The sequence below is a fragment of the Globicephala melas genome, chromosome 9 (assembly GCF_963455315.2).
Source record: "Globicephala melas chromosome 9, mGloMel1.2, whole genome shotgun sequence".
Taxonomy (NCBI): Eukaryota; Metazoa; Chordata; class Mammalia; order Artiodactyla; family Delphinidae; genus Globicephala; species Globicephala melas.
In genome coordinates, this window is record NC_083322.1 from 42,430,618 (window position 1) to 42,449,799 (window position 19,182).

General features: G+C 40.4%; 1 non-coding gene across 1 annotated transcript; it reads right to left on the reverse strand.

Annotated features, from left to right (window-relative positions):
* Positions 1 to 4,740: 4,740 nt before the first annotated feature.
* Positions 4,741 to 4,847, reverse strand: LOC115853948 (U6 spliceosomal RNA). The gene has a single exon (XR_004039793.1). It is a non-coding gene; the product is annotated as a U6 spliceosomal RNA (small nuclear RNA).
* Positions 4,848 to 19,182: the final 14,335 nt, after the last annotated feature.

Sequence of the window (19,182 nt, forward strand, 5' to 3'; positions counted from 1 at the left end):
TTTAGCGTATGAAATTTTTGGGCTTTAGGTTTTTGTTGCGAAATTTACTGTCCTACATAGAGTTCTCCTTTCTTTTCAGGTCCAGAAAGGAGCCCATTAGGCTTGTCCCCAGCCTCCCTAGGTCAGCCACATCCTGGGCTGGCAAGTTTGTTCTCTGGCAAAAATTAGAAATAATGATAATGTCCATTGTATATACTGCTACTACCCAAGACGGTTTGAACCCACTTTTAAGAGGGAGCTTGCACTATGTATCAAAAGTCCTAAAATGTGCAAACTCTTTGAGCCAATAATTGCACGGGTAAGGGTTTGGTGTTGGCTTTAAGAAAAAATATAGGTGTATTTTCAGATGTATTTTATAAGCATTTCCCACATAGCATTATTTATAAGACTGAAGAATAGAACAACCTAAATTTTCATCAGTGAGTAAATAGTGAAATAATGGTGAATCCATAAAATGAAATATTATAATGACTGTCTAAAAGATTATTTATATGAACACTAAAAATATTCAAGGTAGTTTGTCAGATGAAAAGGTTGGTTACAAAACAATGTATAGTGTGGTCCATACGCTCTCATATTTTTTTATATATACAGAAAAAAAAACCATGGAAGAACATTCACCAGTGTTAATAGAATTTATCTCCCGAAGATATTTTTAAAATTTTCTGTTTGCTTATCTGGAAATTCCACAGGTGCTATCATGAATGTTGCATCAAAAACAAGAAAAAAATTTCACTTAGTTGTTTTTGTCTTAAAAGAAATTAAAAACAACATTGATAAGCTTCATTGGGACCTACCACGAATATGCTGCCAGCAGACAGTAAAGGGGTTGTGGTGAGGGCCGTGGGAAAGCTCTTTTAAAGACCCTCTTATTTCTGGTCAAACTGCCATCAGTTTCCCCTTCCTTCCTTCTTTGAGACTGCCTGGGGAGTTCTACAGAATCTAAATTGGTTCTGAGAGCAGGATGTTTGCACAAGTGAGAGCGACCTCTAGGGGAGAGATGATGTTGGTGGAGAAAGAAACAAACAAAAGCACAAAGCAAAAGAACATTCAGTGCCAAATGCCAGAGCTTCTAATAATGAGTACATTTACAATGCTACCAAAGCTCAAAAACATGTAATGGTAACTACCTGAGAGACATGTTGATGAGATAAGTCAGACATAGATGATTCATGGATAAATAGAATTATCTAACAGTTTATAAGGCTTAATGACTTTAGAAGGCAGTTCACACGGTGCTGGGCCCCGTCTCACGCCCTCTCCACGTGTGAAGCAGGGACGTGCGGCAAGCTCACACACTGATTCTGCTGGTGATACATTCTCAAGTCCTCAAATTGTTGTGATCATGCTTAGAAGTGGTAGTAACTCCTGACACTACAAATCCGCCCCCGGGGGACAGATGTTCCCCATGCACACGAGCAACCTAATTTGAGAATTGAGGAGGAACACTGAGAATCACACTTCCCAGACGTCAATCTTTAAAGCAACCAGACAATCCCTGCCCTCACCAATCTCCACCCCAGGCTGGGAAGAAGCAGCAAATGGGCCCTACCCCATGCTAAGCACCTGTGTTCATAACCAGGCCAATCAGAATAGACTTTGAGGGACAGCAGATTTTGGTTTAGTCCCCTGAGAAATAAAGAGGAAAGAGAACTGTCTCTGTACTGGAAATCTATGCAGAAGTTATTTTTCTTCCAATTCATGTTTGTAGCCAAGGCAAAGGTAAAGTAAATGGGGAAATACAGGGTTTGAAGAGAACCCAAGAATCCAAAACTTTTGGGTGATAGGGATTGGAACAAAGATGCTTCTGTTGAAGGGATTTAGACACTATATCTCACTCCCAAACATGCAGACACACATCACATATCTGTTTGCATTTATTGATTTTTTTAGGGCCTGAGAGAGGTACCCAGGGGGAGCTAAGAAAAAAGGCCAGGAACCCTATGAACATTGAAGCTCAGGCTATAGAGAAATACATGAGAGATAGGAAGGGGAGTAGGGAATGGGGAGATGGCAAGTCCTAACAGAAGCTAGGAGGGGAAACGGGCAGACAACAGTCCTGGAAACAACACACCGTAAGTAAAGGGGAAATTTACCCGCTGAGTCATAGGCAGCACAACTGTCTGAGCAAAGTCTGGGAGGAGGATTTGAACATAGCCTGTGGCCAGGCATGTGCTGGAACTCATCCAGTGCCAGCTTCCCTGGCTGCATCAGCAACCCCAGGGTACCTGGCTCTGTGTAGGTGAATAAAAAGTACGGTAATGCTGGACACTTGGGGAGCTTCATGAAGGGACACATCTTGTGTAAGAATAAAAATAGGGAGGAAACTTTGTCCTTTTCATTTGGAAAGGGAGGGTCATTCTTTCATAGCACCGTAAGGATCAAAATAACAGTAATGAATTCCCTTAATAACGTGTGCCAAGATACGGCTGCAGGAGGGGGACTGAAGTGAACTGGCATCAAGACCAGAGACAGTGACCGAAGCAATAGCCACTCCTACAAAATTCTGCTTAGAGAGATAGCCCCCAAGCTCCTGGCAGAAAGAGGTGAGCAACAGACATGGACAAGCAAGCCTGAGGATTCTTAAAATATCTGGGATGGAAAATCTGGAAACAATTGCAACATGAATGGGTGATTACAGGGATTAAGGGCATCCTATCTGAGTTATGAATACATTATGTGACTTAAACCCAGGGTAGTGAAACAAGACATATACCAGTTATGCTAGAGAGATCATCTCAATTCATGTCCCCAGTTGATGGGGCATGTTCCTAGAGTTAAAAATTATCCCCCCTGTGTCCTCATTATTTTCTTCAGATTATAATTGTAAAAACACTGAATGAGTGGTAACAATGAAAAGAATGGAGAAAATCGGAGCAGTTTATGGTAAGACTTGTATGGGATCAAATATAGTCATATTCTTTGATGATCCTCCCACCAAATGGTGCGGTCTATTTAGCTTCTCCTGGAACGGAGTCAACCTGTGAGTTCTTGGACCAAAACTGCACAGCTGACCTAATGCTATGACAGTCTGGACCTCTCCTCGAACAAAGGCTAGCAACTGCCTCCTAAATCTTTGAGAGTCTTGAACGGCTGTGTAAGAAATCCAACTACCCTACTGGAGATATCTCATAGAGGGCCCTGAAACTATATGGAGAGGGAGAGAGGCAGAGGTGAGCTCAGCTTGCAAGCCATGCCCATCAAGACACTGGTTATAAGAATGAAGTCTCTTGTCTCCTCCTGACCAGACCAGCCGTCAGCTGAATTTCACTGAATCATTCCAGTCTATGCCACGTGAAACAGAATTCGTGGGAATTCTTGACCCACGAAATTGTGAACTATAGTTAAAAGGGATGTTATTTTAAGCCACTAAGTTTTGGGGTTTGTTAAATAGCAGTAGATAATTAGAACAATAGTATAGGTTTCAAATTCTACATAGTTTTTCCCAAGACCCTCTTCTTGCCCCCCAGCCTACTGGGTTTGCGTGTGTGTGTGTGTGTGTGTGTGTTCATTGTGTAGATTTCCCCAAGAGAATATAGGCTTTGTTTCCTGGAGAATGCTATAGATATGTCACCAGGAAGCACAGGAGGAACTCCATCAGTGGTAGAGAAAGAAAGCCCCTTAGTAGGGTTGCTTTATTCTCTTTCTCCCCTTAGACGATTCCCTGAGATCTGCTTCAGTCTGCTCTCACCATTTTCTTTTTTTTTTAATTTTTATTACATTAAATTAACAATGTTATGTTAGTTTCAGGTGTACAGAAAAGAATTTGAAAAGGAATAGATACATGTATATGTATAACTGAATCACTTTGCTGTATACCTGAAACTCACACAACATTGCTCTCACCATTTTCATACAGGAAGACCCTATCTTGGTTTCTCACTGAGAAGCCCCTCAGTTCGTAGTTCAGAGAATTGCCTTAACCAGTTAGAGGAGATAATCCTATGTAATGAGACTGAATAGCTGAGTTCAATAAGCCCCAAACTTCCGTATTATTTCCTATGCTTATTATGGCACTTTTTGTTGTGTTGAAAATAAGTAACACTTATGTAGGTCACTTTCTGAGTTATAAAATGGAAATAATATCTACCTTCCAAGTACATCAGAGTTATTGTGGGATTAATTTATTTTATTTTGCCTTTCATGGCTTATTTTATTTATAAATTTTTAGTGGAGTATAGTTGCCTTACAGTGTTGTGTTACTTTCTGCTGTACAGCAAAGTGAATCAGTTATACGTATACATATATCCCCTCTTTTTTTAGATTTCCTTCCCATTTAGGTCACCACAGACCATTGCGTAGAGTTCCCTTTGCTATACAGTAGGTTCTCATTAGTTGTCTATTTTATACATAGTAGTGTATATATGTCAATGCCAATCTCCCAATTCATCCCACCCCTCCCTTTCCCCCCTTGGCATCCATAAGTTTCTTCTCTACATCTGTGTCTCTATTTCTGCTTTGCAAATAAGTTCATCTGTACCATTTTTCTAGATTCCACGTGTAAGCGGTATTATATGATATTTGTTTTTCTCTTTTTGACTTACTTCACTCTGTATGACAGTCTCTAGGTCTATCCACATCTCTGCAAATGGCACTATCTAATTCCTTTTTATGGCTGAGTAATATTCCATTGTATATTTGTACCACATCTTCTTTATCTATTCCTCTGTTGATGGACTTTTAGGTTGCTTCCATGTCCTGGCTATTGTAAATAGTGCTGCAGTGAACATTGGGGTGCATAAAAATATGGTATTCTTCACGAATTTATGTGTCATCCTTGCACAGGGGCCATGCTAATCTTCTCTGTATCATTCCAATTTTAGTATATATGCTGCTGAAGCAAGCACTATTGTGAGATATAAATGAGATGATGTGGGTGGAAGTTCTTTGTAAACTTTAAAATGTTGTACCCTTGCAAAGTTATCATTATCATTACTATTAAGGAATTAGTAAATTACAGATAGTGTTGGAACACGTGGGCTTAGCATTGTGTGATCTTAGGCAATTCACTTAACATCTCAGCCATTTTCTCATCCCTAAAATAAAAAGTGTTTACTACATAATATCTGAGGTTGAGAACCTGTGTTGGCACAGGCAAATTAGTGCATAATGTTTAAAGACAAATGTGGCTCCATCCTTGCTGACCAGGAATTTATAAGGCAGTTGTTAAGATGACTCATGCTAAAACGATAATAATAATTCAAGTTAAACTTTTTTATTGAACTATAGTTGATTTACAATATTGTGTAAGTTTCAGGTGTACAGCAAAGTCAGTCAGTTTCATATAAATATATTATATATATATATATATATATTCTTTTTCAGATTCTTTTCCTTTATAGGTCATTACAAGATATTGAATACAGTGTCCTATGCTATACCAAGTTAACCTTTTAAACACAAAAGTTCCCTGGGACCAAAATGTCCCCGACAGCTGATTTTCCAGATACTAGTATAATGTGCTGGTATCTTTTATTTATCCCTCCAGACCCAATCTCTGCCCTTGTTGGCTGACCTATACGGAATACATCAATGTGCTCTCTTGTTTCAGGGCTTCTGATTGGTTTATCAATCAGAACCAGTTTATCAATCAGAACCAGATAAACCAGTCAAGAGGTTTATCAGGAGATGGGGAGAGAGAGAAAAAAGAGGTCAGGGTATTTATTCAACCTGCTTTCTCCCTATGGGTTCATCTGAAGATATCTCTTCCTTGACCCAAGGACACATTGTCTTTCAAGACTGCCCTCTCCACATGACTCTATCCTTCCAAGTTCCGTAAACTACTCTCTCTCTCCTTGACCCTTTCTCCTGGGGATGAAAGCAGCTCAGCTTTAACTAACCCTGGAATACTTCACAATCCCTTGTAGGGTAGGCAGCCTCCGGCCCCCTGTGGTCCTATTTCCTAGTCTCACAACCTTGTATAATCCCCTCCTCTTGAATGTGGGCTAGACTTATTGATTCACTTCTCTGTGATTGAGTTCTTCCCTTTCTGACTGAGAATTTCTTTATTTAGGGAGATTCAAGTCCACAACCCATTATCCACAATTCTGAAATCCTCAAAGCTCTGAAAGCCACAAGTGGTAAATTGAGGGCAAATCTGACCTGAAATAACATGAAGCTATTTATAATCTTTATTTATGCTTCTTAGTGTGAGGTTCATAGTTTCACTGCACAAATACTGATGATTTCCACAACATGTTACACTGAGGGTATTATATTTAGAACATACGGTGTATGCATTGTATTACAACAAACTATGTGAATTCCAAAGCAAATCTGGCCCCAAGGGTTTCAGATTTATTATAACCCAATATTCAAGCTTGGAGACTGTTCTGTCTCTTTAAGATGACTTTGCACTTCTCTGCCTTGATCCTTTATGTGTTGGTTTTAAGGTTTAAGTCTCAGAGAATCATTTTATTTACCTTGATTGCCAGTTGTGGGGAACTCTTCCCTGTAAACTCCATAATTGACAATTGTGGGTGAATAGTAGATCTGAGTAAAAGGGGAGGTGGGTGTTAGTATGGAGAAGGAGGGGGAGGAAAGTCTTCATGAGGGTCGGTGAGTTTTCAAGGATAAAGAAAACTCTTTCCTTAAGGTGACACTAGGGTTCTAGACAAAAATAACAGCACAGAGGTGTGAGGCAACCCAGGGTGCATAGACTGCTGAAAACAGCTGACTTATCATAGGGGTTGGGATGAAATGGGATAAGGGCTGTATAGGAGCTGACCTGGGAGAGTAATACAGGGGAGTCAAGGGTTTCTCACAGCAGAGAGAATTATAATATAGAAAGCCATGCAGCCAACAGTGCAAAGAGAATAGATTGGAGGGAGAGGAGGAGGAGGCAGGGGCCCAGGAAAGGCTTTTGCACAGGTCTAGGAGACAGTCTCAGAACTAACCAGTGGGGTGGAAAATGGAAGAAGAGAGAGTCAAGAAAGTTTAGAACAGAGATTCAAAAGGCCTTGGCAGAAGTTGGATGTGAAAGGGAAGGGGAGGAGTTAAATCTAAGTAGTTGATTATTGCTGGTAGAACAAAGTTCACTAGGCAGAAAGTTAAGTTTTAACATTCTTAACATCTGATTACTTCTAATTTGAAATAAGAAGATTCTAATTTTACCAAGGTGGAGAGGGCCATGACCAACACACTGTAGTAGGCAGTACATGGACCTGGAGGTCAGCTGATCTCAGTTCTTTATTGTAACCTGAAGCAAAACATTTTCCCTCTCTAAATCTTAAGTCTCTTTATCTGAAGAGCCTGGACAGTATCACCAGCTTGACAGGATTTGTGGCATGATGCATACAGTAAGGAAACAAAGTTGTGTATGTGAAAAATTCTGCCACTTCCAAAGTGTGCAAATGAATACTAGTTACATCTGAATGAGGATACTTGGCTCAGAGAGGTTAAGGGTCTCCCCAACATTGCAGAGCAGTAATGGTCCTAGGACCTGAGACTCTGATGCAGGGTCTCTGCTCTGATCCCAAAACCTCTGGAAAATAAGCAACATGTGGGCTTAGCCTGGTATATAGCAGAGGATAGAGACAATATGGAGAGCCTTGTCTTCACCATTCTGTTTTCCCTCACATAATTTACCTTTAGTAGAAGATCAATTCTTTGCCTTGTATTATTTATTGTCAACATGAATAATAAGTACAGAATCGACCACCAGCCTTTAAATGTCAAGGAGGTTAGGCAGAGGGACATACCACAATTAAAAGCCTACTTAACAGGATAAACAAATACAATTCTCTTGAGGGTGTTTTGTCTCACTTGCCTTAGGTAGTTAACTTGCTACAGACATTTAGAGGCAATTACTTGAGTCAGTAAATGATTCCTACTCCAGATTGTGGATGGCTATGCATAGGATTTATTTTTAAGTTGGCCAGAAAATCCTAATTTATTTTCTAATTGATATCAGCTGTTTCATCTGCCCTGTCAAACTCATGGTTCTGAAATATCAAGGGCATTTTTCTATCACTGCCAGGGCTCAAAAATGGCTGATACCAAGTCACTGCCGATGACCTCACATGGTCATTGACCAGCTAGCTATGATAGGCCAACTGTGTATTTGGTGAGCTGGTGTTCATTTGTTCACACCCAGAGGAAAAAGCAATTTGATGATGTGCATTGCTGGACAGGCAGGGGTTACAACTCTGCTTTGGCTTCTTTTTATCTTTATAATCTTTTGAGGATTGCTAACTTAACTTCTGGAATGTTAGAAGTCTTTGGAAATGGAAGTGATGACACATTTCTTACAAAGAAGTTGGCAAACTGGTACATAGTAGGTGCTCAATTAATATGATATTTCGTCCTTCAGACAGACTGTGAGTGTTTCAGTTGTAAGAGCTTTACAACTTTCATGCATTTCCAGTTCCCTTCTAGGTCTTCTTCTCACCTTCAAGGACTAGGGTTGGACTATTGCTCTTTCTCTATAGGAATAAGGCTTAGCCTGGACTTGGCTCCCACATTGCCCTTTATATCTAATAGTGAACTGGAACCATTAAGCATTAATTCTAAAACCCCATATAATCCTCCTTGAATCATATTCTTTGTACCAAAGACTCAATTTGGCTGAATTTTTACTGAGACCACTTAGACAAAACTTCTATTGATTTGTTTATTTTATTTTGTTTTATATCTAAAACTGGTTTATACATTTGGTTCATATATACTTGGTTTATACTTTTGGAGTAAAGCTAGGTAGCAGGGTTACTAGGCTGTGAGTTCCTTAAATTAGAGACTTCTATCTAGCTTTATACCTCTGGTCTTCACACAGGACTTAGAACAAGGTACAGAGAATGTTTCTGATTTGTCTTGTTTGAAGGTTTTCCTACCCTCTGGCCACATGGCTACAAGTGTGATCTTCAAGTCCACTCATCCAGAGTCACTTAACTCATGTTTTGCTTTTAACGTTTCTTGGGTTTTTACTTTAAAGGCTCTGTTCCATTCAATAACACCCTAGTGTGACTCAGAAACTCTCAAATGACATACTAAATGCTTTCTAAAATATATTAAAAGTTTATCTCTGGATAAAACTTAGGATAAGCAAAGTGCTTTAAAAACAAACCAAAGACATGCAATTTAAAGTGTTTGTTCAGTTTAAAAATACATTGGAGATTGCTTATTGGTAGGAAATGACCCAAGAAAAGATAGGCCAAATAATTCCACCTCTCTCTTCTTCTGTCCCCTTCCATACAGTTTTGATATGCATGTATAAAAATAATAAGGATAGCTAACATTTATTAGCTATGAATGGCTAAGATACTAGGAGCTCCTGCTATGTACCAGGCCCCAACCTAAAGGTTTTTCATGTTTAACTATTTGTTTCTATAGTAGTCTCATAGGGCAGGTGCTGTCATTGTCTCCATTTTATAATTGAGGAAATTGGTGCACAGAAGGTTTAAATAACTTGCCCAAGGTCACACAACTGGTATGTTGTATAGACAGGATTTAAACAGAAGTAGTCAGATTCTAAGTTTAAACAGCAGAAATAGTCAATATCAAATGTTATTATCCAAAGGATACAAGAAGCTAACATCCACTGGAAAGGCACACTTGTCATGAACTTCCAATAAGAAGTCCAATTGACATTTCAATGTCAAATAATTCCTTTCAAATGAGGCCAGAACAAGAGGAACCATACATCTTAGGCAACGCTAAGCTTAGACAAGAAAAATATTGAAAATCTTTATTGTCATTATCATTATTAAATATTATATAAGCATTTAAAATGTTCATAAATATTTATTTGAATTATATACTTATAAATTGTATGTGTACATGCACATGTGTGCATGTGTGTATCATATGTACCTATACTTACAGGGCTATATAGTGAGAGATAAATATATTATATGGATGTATAGCACATGTCTCAGACATCTATATATTCATCGTATATACTATAGATGTATGAGTAATATAACTCAACCTAATTTAAGTATGTTATTAAAGGGTTATGTTGCAAACACCTCTTGTTCATCTCTTCCAGTACTCTTGGCCATACCTCTCATTGTAATTACCTCTACAGGGGCAAGTTCTATAGTCTTCCAGAAATTTCTGACAGGTGCAGCCTAATATTTTCCTGTTTTAGACCCCTCTCACTTCCTATCTTTGGGCATCTCTGGAACAGTTAGCACTCACAAATGAAATCTGGGGAAGCAGACATTCTGTACAACAATGCTGACCCATGAGACAGGCAGCTAACAGAAAACTGCTTCTCCCTTTCTTCCCCAGACTGATGATTCTGAGATACATTTCATAAAGTTTCCCAAAGGCTCATGCACAGTATGAAGTGACCAGCCACCCACTGGGTGGCCAACTTACGGTGCAGTTGGATTTCCCTCCTTTCCTGCTTCATTCCCCTATCCCTTGCTTCTCCTTTTTGCAATCACATTCTCGAATTAACCACTCATCATAAACCTTCACCTCAGATTTTGCTTTGGGGGCTCCCAGGCTAAGATGAGCACTATTTAAGTTATATTTTCTCTATTCAATTATTTATTATATTGCTAAGATATAGTAAAAATTAGAACTTCAACAAGTAACGCTGTAGGTTTCATTGCCTGTCAAGGGTCATCATTTCAGTTTATAGATTTTAAAAATAAGAACTTTCTGTGGTAACAGGTTGCAGGCTGCGAAACATTATTTCAAGCCAGCAATGGTCTGGTGATCAGTCTATGAAATAGTGATTTATGTCACATGTATCTGGAAAACAAATTGAAGTCATTCTCCAAGCCAGATCCCTGTTTCAAGAAATATTATATGGTATCATATACAAGTCCTGGTGGGAACATTATGACTTTTAAAGGACATGCATTTTATTAAATGTATAACATAGCTATGTAAAATATTAGTGAGGGTGTTGTTGGGCTCATTCGAAATGAAAACAAATGAGGAGGAGGATGGATGAGTGTGGGATGATATATTGTGATTCCACTGTCATGTGGCAGTTTCTTCTGCTGAATCAAGTTTAAAATCAGAAAACTTCTCTGCCTAGCAAGCAAACTTTGCCATTTCTTAGTGACTATTAATAATTTGGGGAGTGGAGAAGGAAGAGAGCAGGCCAAAATGTCATAGTGGGCATATTGGTCATTGATTGTTTAGGACCCTCTAGGGCAGGGTTTTTCAACCTCAGCACTATTGCTGTCTCTCTGCTGGATAATTTTTGTTGCAAGGAGCTGTCCTGTGCATTATTGGATGTTTAGCGGCATCTGTGGGCTTGGCCCACTAGATTCCAGTAGTATCACCCCCATCCAAGCCATGACAACAAAAAATGTCTACAGACATTGCTAAATGTTCGCTGTGGAACAAAATCTTTCCCAGTTGAGAAACACTGCTTTAGGACAGTGCAGATGCTGATTGACTGGTGTGTTGGGAGGTCCTCCACACAGAACAGAGGGGTTCAAGGTCTTAGAATGAGGTTCTTCTGAGAAGATCTGGGACAGTGAAGCAGTCAAATTAAAGCAAGGTTTACTAATACTCCACATATGTGCAGTAGGTAAAGATAAGTAGCCTAAAACTTTTCTCGGACTTTGGTGGTACATAAGAGTCACCTGGAGAGCTTGCTTAAAACAGATGCCTGAATCCCACCCTCAGCAAGTCTGATTCAGTAATTCTGATGTCCTGATGAACCTGATTCAATAAGCCCAATGCTTTGCATTTCTCATGATCTCCTAGATGATGCCGATGCTGTGGGTTTGTGAACCACCCTTTAAGTAGCCTTGGGCTCAAAGTCAAAAGACCCTGACTTCGGGCAATTCACTTAAACCCTATTATTTTCCATTTTAAGTAGAATGGGATACTTACGTAGATAAAAGATAAATAAGCAATAAAGGGAAGAGGGGACAGGATAGAAATACATAAAGGATGTTAACTGTTAATTGTTCACCACCACTGTCACACAGCTGCACTCAAAATGTATCCTTTAAATGAATTAGTAATATATAACTCTGAGATGAAAAAGAAGATAGCATGAATCACAAACACTGTTTGGAAGTTGCAACAGTGTTTAATTTTTGCTGATTATTAATGTATGTTTTATCTATTAATAATAAATACATTGCTTTATGAATTTATTTGTGTTGTTCTTCCTGCACATTTCATTAATCCTTGGGGACCATGAGAAGCAATGTATTGTCCAAAGGCAAGACAAAAAGAAAAAGAAACGTATGTTGAGACTTGCATTGCCATTACAAATTGAGTAAATCAAGTATTCTCTTGTCTCACTTCCTACCCATGTGGCACTGTTCATCCATGTGCACCGCCTGGCTTCTAGGCCATTTCATGTACCTATGGATAGACCAATGAGGTGGGTCATGAGCTTACAGGTGTTCATATCTAATCTTGTTTCTGTTACTCGAGTCCCCATCTATGACCCTATGGGTAGGCAAATGGTCTAAAGTGTTCCAGTCCCCCTGTTGCCCCATTAACTGGACGAAGGGGTGGGCATGTTCTATGATTAGTTTTTATGTGTCAACTTGGCTAGTTTATAGGGCCCAGTTATTTAATCAAACACTAATCTATATGTTTCTGTGAAGCTATTTTGTAGATGTGGTTACATCTAAAATCAGCTGACCTTGAGTAACCATTACCTTTGACAATGTGGGTAAGCCTCATTAAATCATTTGAAGGCTTTAAGAGCAAAATCTGGAATTTCCCAAAGAAGATACCCTGCCCCAAGATTGCAGCATTAATTCTTGCTTGAGTTTTCAGCCTGCCAGCCTTCCCTACAATGTGTGTATGTATATATGCATCCTAGTTGTTCTGTTTCTCTAGAGAACTCTGACTGATACAGTATGTGACTGAGCTTTGACTCAATCAGAATCCTTCCCCAGGATTTTTTAAATCCCCTTTTATCTCTGAACGTGAATTTTCAAGGATGTGGTAGAGCCGTGAGCAAATATAGGGTCGGCTGGTTTGAGAGCAATGAAGCCAATATGCAAAGATGCAAAAGTCAGAGATGGAGACAGAGCATCTCAACAGACAGAGAACACCCAAACCCTGACCCAGGGTATTCTGAGGTCAGCTGTAATTCCTTTCTTGCAAGAAGTCAGTACTGGAGTTCCAGTTCTGGTTTTTTTCTGAGTGACTCTCTTGATTATTGGTTGGAGGATTGTTCATGGGGAGTGATGACTGGAGGATTATTGGTTGGAGGATTATTCATGGGGAGTGATGACTGTCCTTGTTTCCCATGTAGAAAAACTGTATGGGCCTGAGCAAATACTGTTTTCACGCCTAAACAAATGCTAAAGATAAATGTATGCTTCAGACACCTCTGTTGTAATGCACTCTGCCATCTTCAGACCCTCTGCTTAAATAGGTCAGGTTTATAGTATTTGACCCTCATTACTGTTAGCTGATTAGAACAAGGCTGGACATCTTACTCAAAGAGAAGCATGTACAGACTGGCCAGTAACCAATCCCTTGTGATGTCTGGCTCAGAAAGATGGGCTGGACTGCTCAGATTCCATCCTTGGGAATTTGGAATTTGGCAATTTTTTTTTAATTTTTTAAAATTTTTGCGGTACGCGGGCCTCTCACTGTCGTGGCCTCTCCCGTTGCAGAGCACAGGCTCCGGACGCGCAAGGCTCAGTGGCCATGGCTCACGGGCCCAGCCGCTCCGCGGCATGTGGGATCTTCGCGGCACCAGGGCACGAACCCGTGTCCCCTGCATCAGCAGGTGGACTCTCAACCACTGTGCCACCAGGGAAGCCCTGGAATTTGGCAATTTTGAACATGAGTTAGAAGTAGGGGTAGATAGTAAATCAAACTCATGATGTTGAGTTGAGGACACGGCAATTCGAAGTGTATGTGTACAATATAAAAGAAAGGAGATGGGGAAAGAAGAAGCCAGTTGGTCAACAGAGAAGCATTTAGAAGTGAGAAGCAGGTGCCATGAGAGAGAGGCCATGCAGCTGAGTGAGTTACAGTCCTATTCTCAGGAGGTGCAATGATGCTAAGTAAAATAGAGCTTCCTTCCCCTGAGTTACACTGAGGTTAGCCTCCAACTTTCCCAACCAAACAGGGCCACCTGGAACATGTTCAATGAGATTGGGAACTGCTATCATGGGTAGAGCCCCAGACTGTGACATTTTAACTAAAAACAAAACAGGAAGTGATTTTTAGATGGCAAAGCTTCCTAGAAAGGAACATCAACTTGCAAAATGTAAATTCCAAACCAGCTGTTAATCATCTATTAATGTTTACAGGGAGCAAACAACTCTCAGTGCTATTTCTTAATTAAATGATTCTTTTCCCTCTGTGAATACTGGTATTTTTGATAAATATAACATCTTTGTATGCTATTAGATAGTTCATAAATCTTATTTTTGTGGCAGGAGAAATCTTTGGAAGGTGATGGATACATGTATGGCCTTGATGGTGATGATGGTTTTATGGGTGTATACTTACCCCCAAATTCATCAAGTTCTATGAAATAATAGGTACAGCTCTTTATATTTCGATCATACCTCATAAAAGTGACTTTGAAAATCTCACTTTTGCTATTGTAGTTTTTTTTAAAAGAAGAGGAAAAACCCCACAAGTAATCCCATTTTCAGATGACAATAAAATTTAGGGCACAATAGGGATCCATACCCAACGCTAGCCAGACTTTTGAAAAGAGGAAAAACCAATGTGATAAAAGAGGAAGAAATGATCTCAGTCTTAGAGGAAAGTGAAAGGGCTCTTGAAACAAACTGAGAAGGTTTAAAAAAAACGCAAATCCTATACCAGGTTGTGTTGTCATCTTTTCCCTAAAAGGGAATGCAAATTATGTCAGTCCAGAGACGTAATCTGGGACTAATCAGAGATCAGCGTTAACCTGCACAGCTTGGGAATGGCCTTCTCAATAGGCGCTTAGTGTCTGACTGTCCATTTGAGGAAGATGGATGAGTGCAGGTGCCATAATAAGGCCATAACATTTGGTTATGATAGTGGTCCCTGACGACCAAAGCGATCCATAAATTATAACTGAACTACAGCTGAGTGCAGGCAGCATGTGACACAATTCATTCTAGTCACCTCATTCTAAATTCAAGCCTAGAATTGTAAATGCAGGAGCCGAAAGGCAGGGGTGAGAGTTCTATAAGGAATCCTGTTCCTCCCTTCAGCTTCCCTTTGTGATTTTTAATTGGGAGGTGTTTAAGGATCAGAGCTTTATAAAATCGTCTCAAGATAATGGTCCTCCCTATGGACAGGTCTCCCCAGAATTTTAACAGTACGGGTCAAATGTGGTAGTCAGCAAAAATTGTCTACTCATTCATTCATTCATTCATTCCATAAACGTTTCCTTGTTGCTTAACTGTGTGTTGGAAATTGCTACACTGAGGCTCACAGTCTCACGAAGGATGCAGCCACATATAGATAATCTAGAACAATGTACGGTAGTATTCGAAGTACGTTCATGGAGTTCTATGGAAATTCCTAACAAGGAATGTCTAAAACTACCTGGAAGCGTCAAGGAAGCCTCCTAAATTTGGTGTGTGATATCTAAGCCAAGTCTTAAAGGATGTGTGGGAATTCACCAGGCAAAGGAGTAGGAAGTGAAACATTCCAGGTTCAGGGGCTGAATGAGCTGACAGAGTGTGAAGCAACCTGTGATACAGGAAAAATTCATACAGTCTCTCAAAAGGCAGGAGAGCGCTGCTTTACTTTAACCCGCCCAGTTTCAATTACCATTTTACAAAGTGAGCACCTACTATTACCTTAGGCACTTGCAAACATTTGGGGTTACAAAACAGGATAAGGCATGAAGCCCACCCGCTTATAAAATATAATCCTGTAGCAAAAGGAATTAAAATAACTATAAAAATCACCATCATGGAGGTATGAACAAAAGTCTGTGGAAGTCCCAAGGAAGAGGTGAAAACCCAGATTAATGACAATTTTATAAAGGAGATGGCTTTTGAGCAGGGACTTGGCAAATGAGGAATTTCTCAAGTGAAGAAGGCACGAATTGCAGGCAGTATGAAACTGGAGAATTCGTTTTCTCGAAGGAGGGAAAAGTCTGGAGCAGTGCATTCTCCAGGACAGGCTTGGGGGGCCTGGCAGGAGAATCACAAACTGACCTTTCAAAGGAGACCAGGGAATTTGTTATGTTTGAAGTTATGTTTCCGTCACACTACCTTATGTAGGTTTTATATTTATTTTGAGTGGCTTGTGTAGAGGCGCACGTGGAGATTGTGGGAGAAGTAAAATCTACCTACTCCCTCTCCAAGGCTCCGTTCATCACAGAACTAGAGTTCTTTAGAGCTGTGGAGCCATCTTTCCCCAGGACAGATAGCAAGGGCATGTCCCACTAAGAAGCCTGGTTCCACAGCCCCTCATCGAGTTCAGAGGGTCTCTGGAGTTTCTTACCACCGCTCTTGTTTCATCTTCCAGCAGAGGGGTCTTGGTAATAAAGGCCTCCTTAGGGAAGCAAGAATTAAACTTTAAACACAATTATTTTCTTTCCCAAAGAAACCAAGGCAGTCAAGATGTTATCACTCATGGAGTGCCAGTGCAGGGCAGGCGGGGACATAGGGAGGCTTGTTTGAGAAACACATAGCAAAAGAAATATGTATATTGAGGGACCAGTGAGGAAAGCTGATAGGATGGAGATGGTCTTGTCCAGTGTCTAAAACTTTTGAGGAGCTCAAATATGACCTAGGCAGTTCTTGTTTCCAAGAAGAATCCTGAGTGACGGTTGGTATATGCCATAGAAAGAAAGCAGGCAGATAGCCTGACTGTGGATCCAGGTAGTATTCCTTCTACTTATAAGACAGCAATTTGTGAAAGAGATGATGAGAAACAGCATCTAGTCATCAAGCAGAGAAAGAGGTTATTGGGATCTAGCCAGCAACATGGCCGCCTTGCATACTTCCACAGTACAGGACAGAGCACCAGTCTTAAGTAGAGATCAAGAGTGCATGTCAGGGAAACTGAGGCATGAGCCCAGTCCTGAAAATAGATTGGCATAGGACAAGGAGAAAAGAGACAGTGGAATGATACATATTAATGGCTTCAAGCGTGCCCAGAACTTGCCCTGCCTGACATATCTCATGAGCTTATAAGCTTCAGGCTCTAATAGGATTTCTGTTCTGGTTGGGACTGGCTTTAGGAATAAATGTGCCTGTGTCTGGGTGTGCCCTGGTGGGAGTGGAAATAACCTGGAAGGGCCAGAAGGAGGCAGAGGAAAGGAGCAATAATCTCAGAATGCCATGTAGGCACAACTGTATAGGAGCAGCAGCAAGTAAGCTGAGGTCTAGCAGGCTATGCCTGGGAGCCTGTCTTGGGAACCACCACTGCTTGGACTGCCATTCTCCTGGGACACGGTTGGAGGCTCCAGGCAGGAATGCTGAGGGACACAGCACAGTAATGCACAAGAAACAGAGCACTAGGATTGAGCTTCCATGCCCTGAACACATTCCTTCTCAGTGATTCAGAGTAGATTTTCCAGTCTACACATTAGTCATAGCCATAGTTCCTTCTTCTTTTGTTTTTTTTTTTACTCAGCCTCTGGGTGCCGTTGCTTATTCAAATCACAAATGAGGGGAAAGAAGAGAAGAAATTTTCTGAAATAGTTTACATCTCTTATAAAGTTTGGAACAAAGGAGGAATGTTGACACATGACTTAAATGGGCCAGATTCCCAGAGGATACAAAGCTGGAGACTTTTTTTCTGGCATAGAATATGCAGGAAGAATCACCTCATGAAGGACCCAAGGATTCACAACTTAAGAACACTCTGTTGCACTAGCATATTGGGTCAATCAACAGGGGAGAAGGGTGTGAAGTACTGGTAGAGCTGAAAAACACTGAAGTATTTTGTATTACCTATTCATTAATGTCCAACAAATCATCCCCAAGCTTAGTGGCTTAAAACAACAATAATTATTTATTATCTTATGGTTTCTGTATGTCATGAACTGAGGATCAGCTTAGCTTGGGAATTCTGGCTCAGCATCTCTTATAAAGCTGTAGTCAGAGGTTGGCTGGGCCTGCAGTCATGTGAAGCCTTGCCTAGGGCTGGAGGCTGTAAATCCTCCAACGTGGCCCACTCTCATGGCTGGCAAGTGTGTGTTGGCTATTGGTGGGAGACCTTATTTCCTCCGCTTACCTTCCTTCCATGGGGTACTTAAAATATGGCAACTGACTTCCTCTAGAGTGAGCAATCCAAAGACCAAGGTGGAAGATATAATGTCTTTCATGACTGGTCTTGTTGGTCACACACCCTCACTTCTACAGTGTTCTGCTAGCCTTGCTTCAATGTGAGAGGGGACTACACAAGGGCATGAATATCAGAGATGAGGATCGTTGGGGGCCAACTTAGAAGCCGGCTACCACAGTCTCTAAGTGTCCCATAAACTGTTACCTCCCTGGCATACCTCCATGACTTTGCATGTTCCCTTTACATAAATTTTCTGCTGCCTTTTCTTCTCTTTCAAGGGCCAGCCCAAAGTTCCCTTCCTCTGAAAGCATTGCCAACACTTAAAGACAGTACTTCACACATGTATCTATTTTAGAGCTTATGTGTCTGTGTATTTGTTAGTCCTCTGATGGCAGGTCAAGGACACTTTGGGACTGGCATAGAGTTGCCCCTCAAAAGTGCTGGATGAATGAATGAATGCTTATCATGACACCAAAGTACTTTGATGGCCTGTAATTCTCATTTGCCCTCTGAGACTTCAGGATAAGTCTCAGGATGGTCATCATAAACCAAATTCTCTCCTATAAATAGATGACAGGAGTAGGAAGTACATAGCTTGAGTTGGCTCCATGCAAACTTTGCTTGGCGTGATCGTCCTTACAAGCATCTTAATTACAAAATTCCAGTAGAGGAATATGAGCACAAAATTCAAAAGTTACCAAAATATTATTGGCAAGAATTTATTTTTAAATATGTCCTCATCTCACCAAACCTTGTCAAGTAAACCAAATAAAAACTCAGGGAAATTGCAAAGCAAGAGAACATCAACCAGAAAAGGGAGGGGGACAGGGAAGCTGTAAGACAAAAGCTAACAAAGTTGGTAGCCGTTGGGGTGGGTTGCCATAATTACCAAATTTGAAACATAAATTATTTTCAAGTTGGCTATCATTCTCCAAACTATGCTTTATTTAATCCATTCATGAGAGGATCATGATGTATCTGCAAATCAAGGGTTGTTTTTTAGAAGTTTTTTACTCAAAGTGTATGATAAATTGAGTA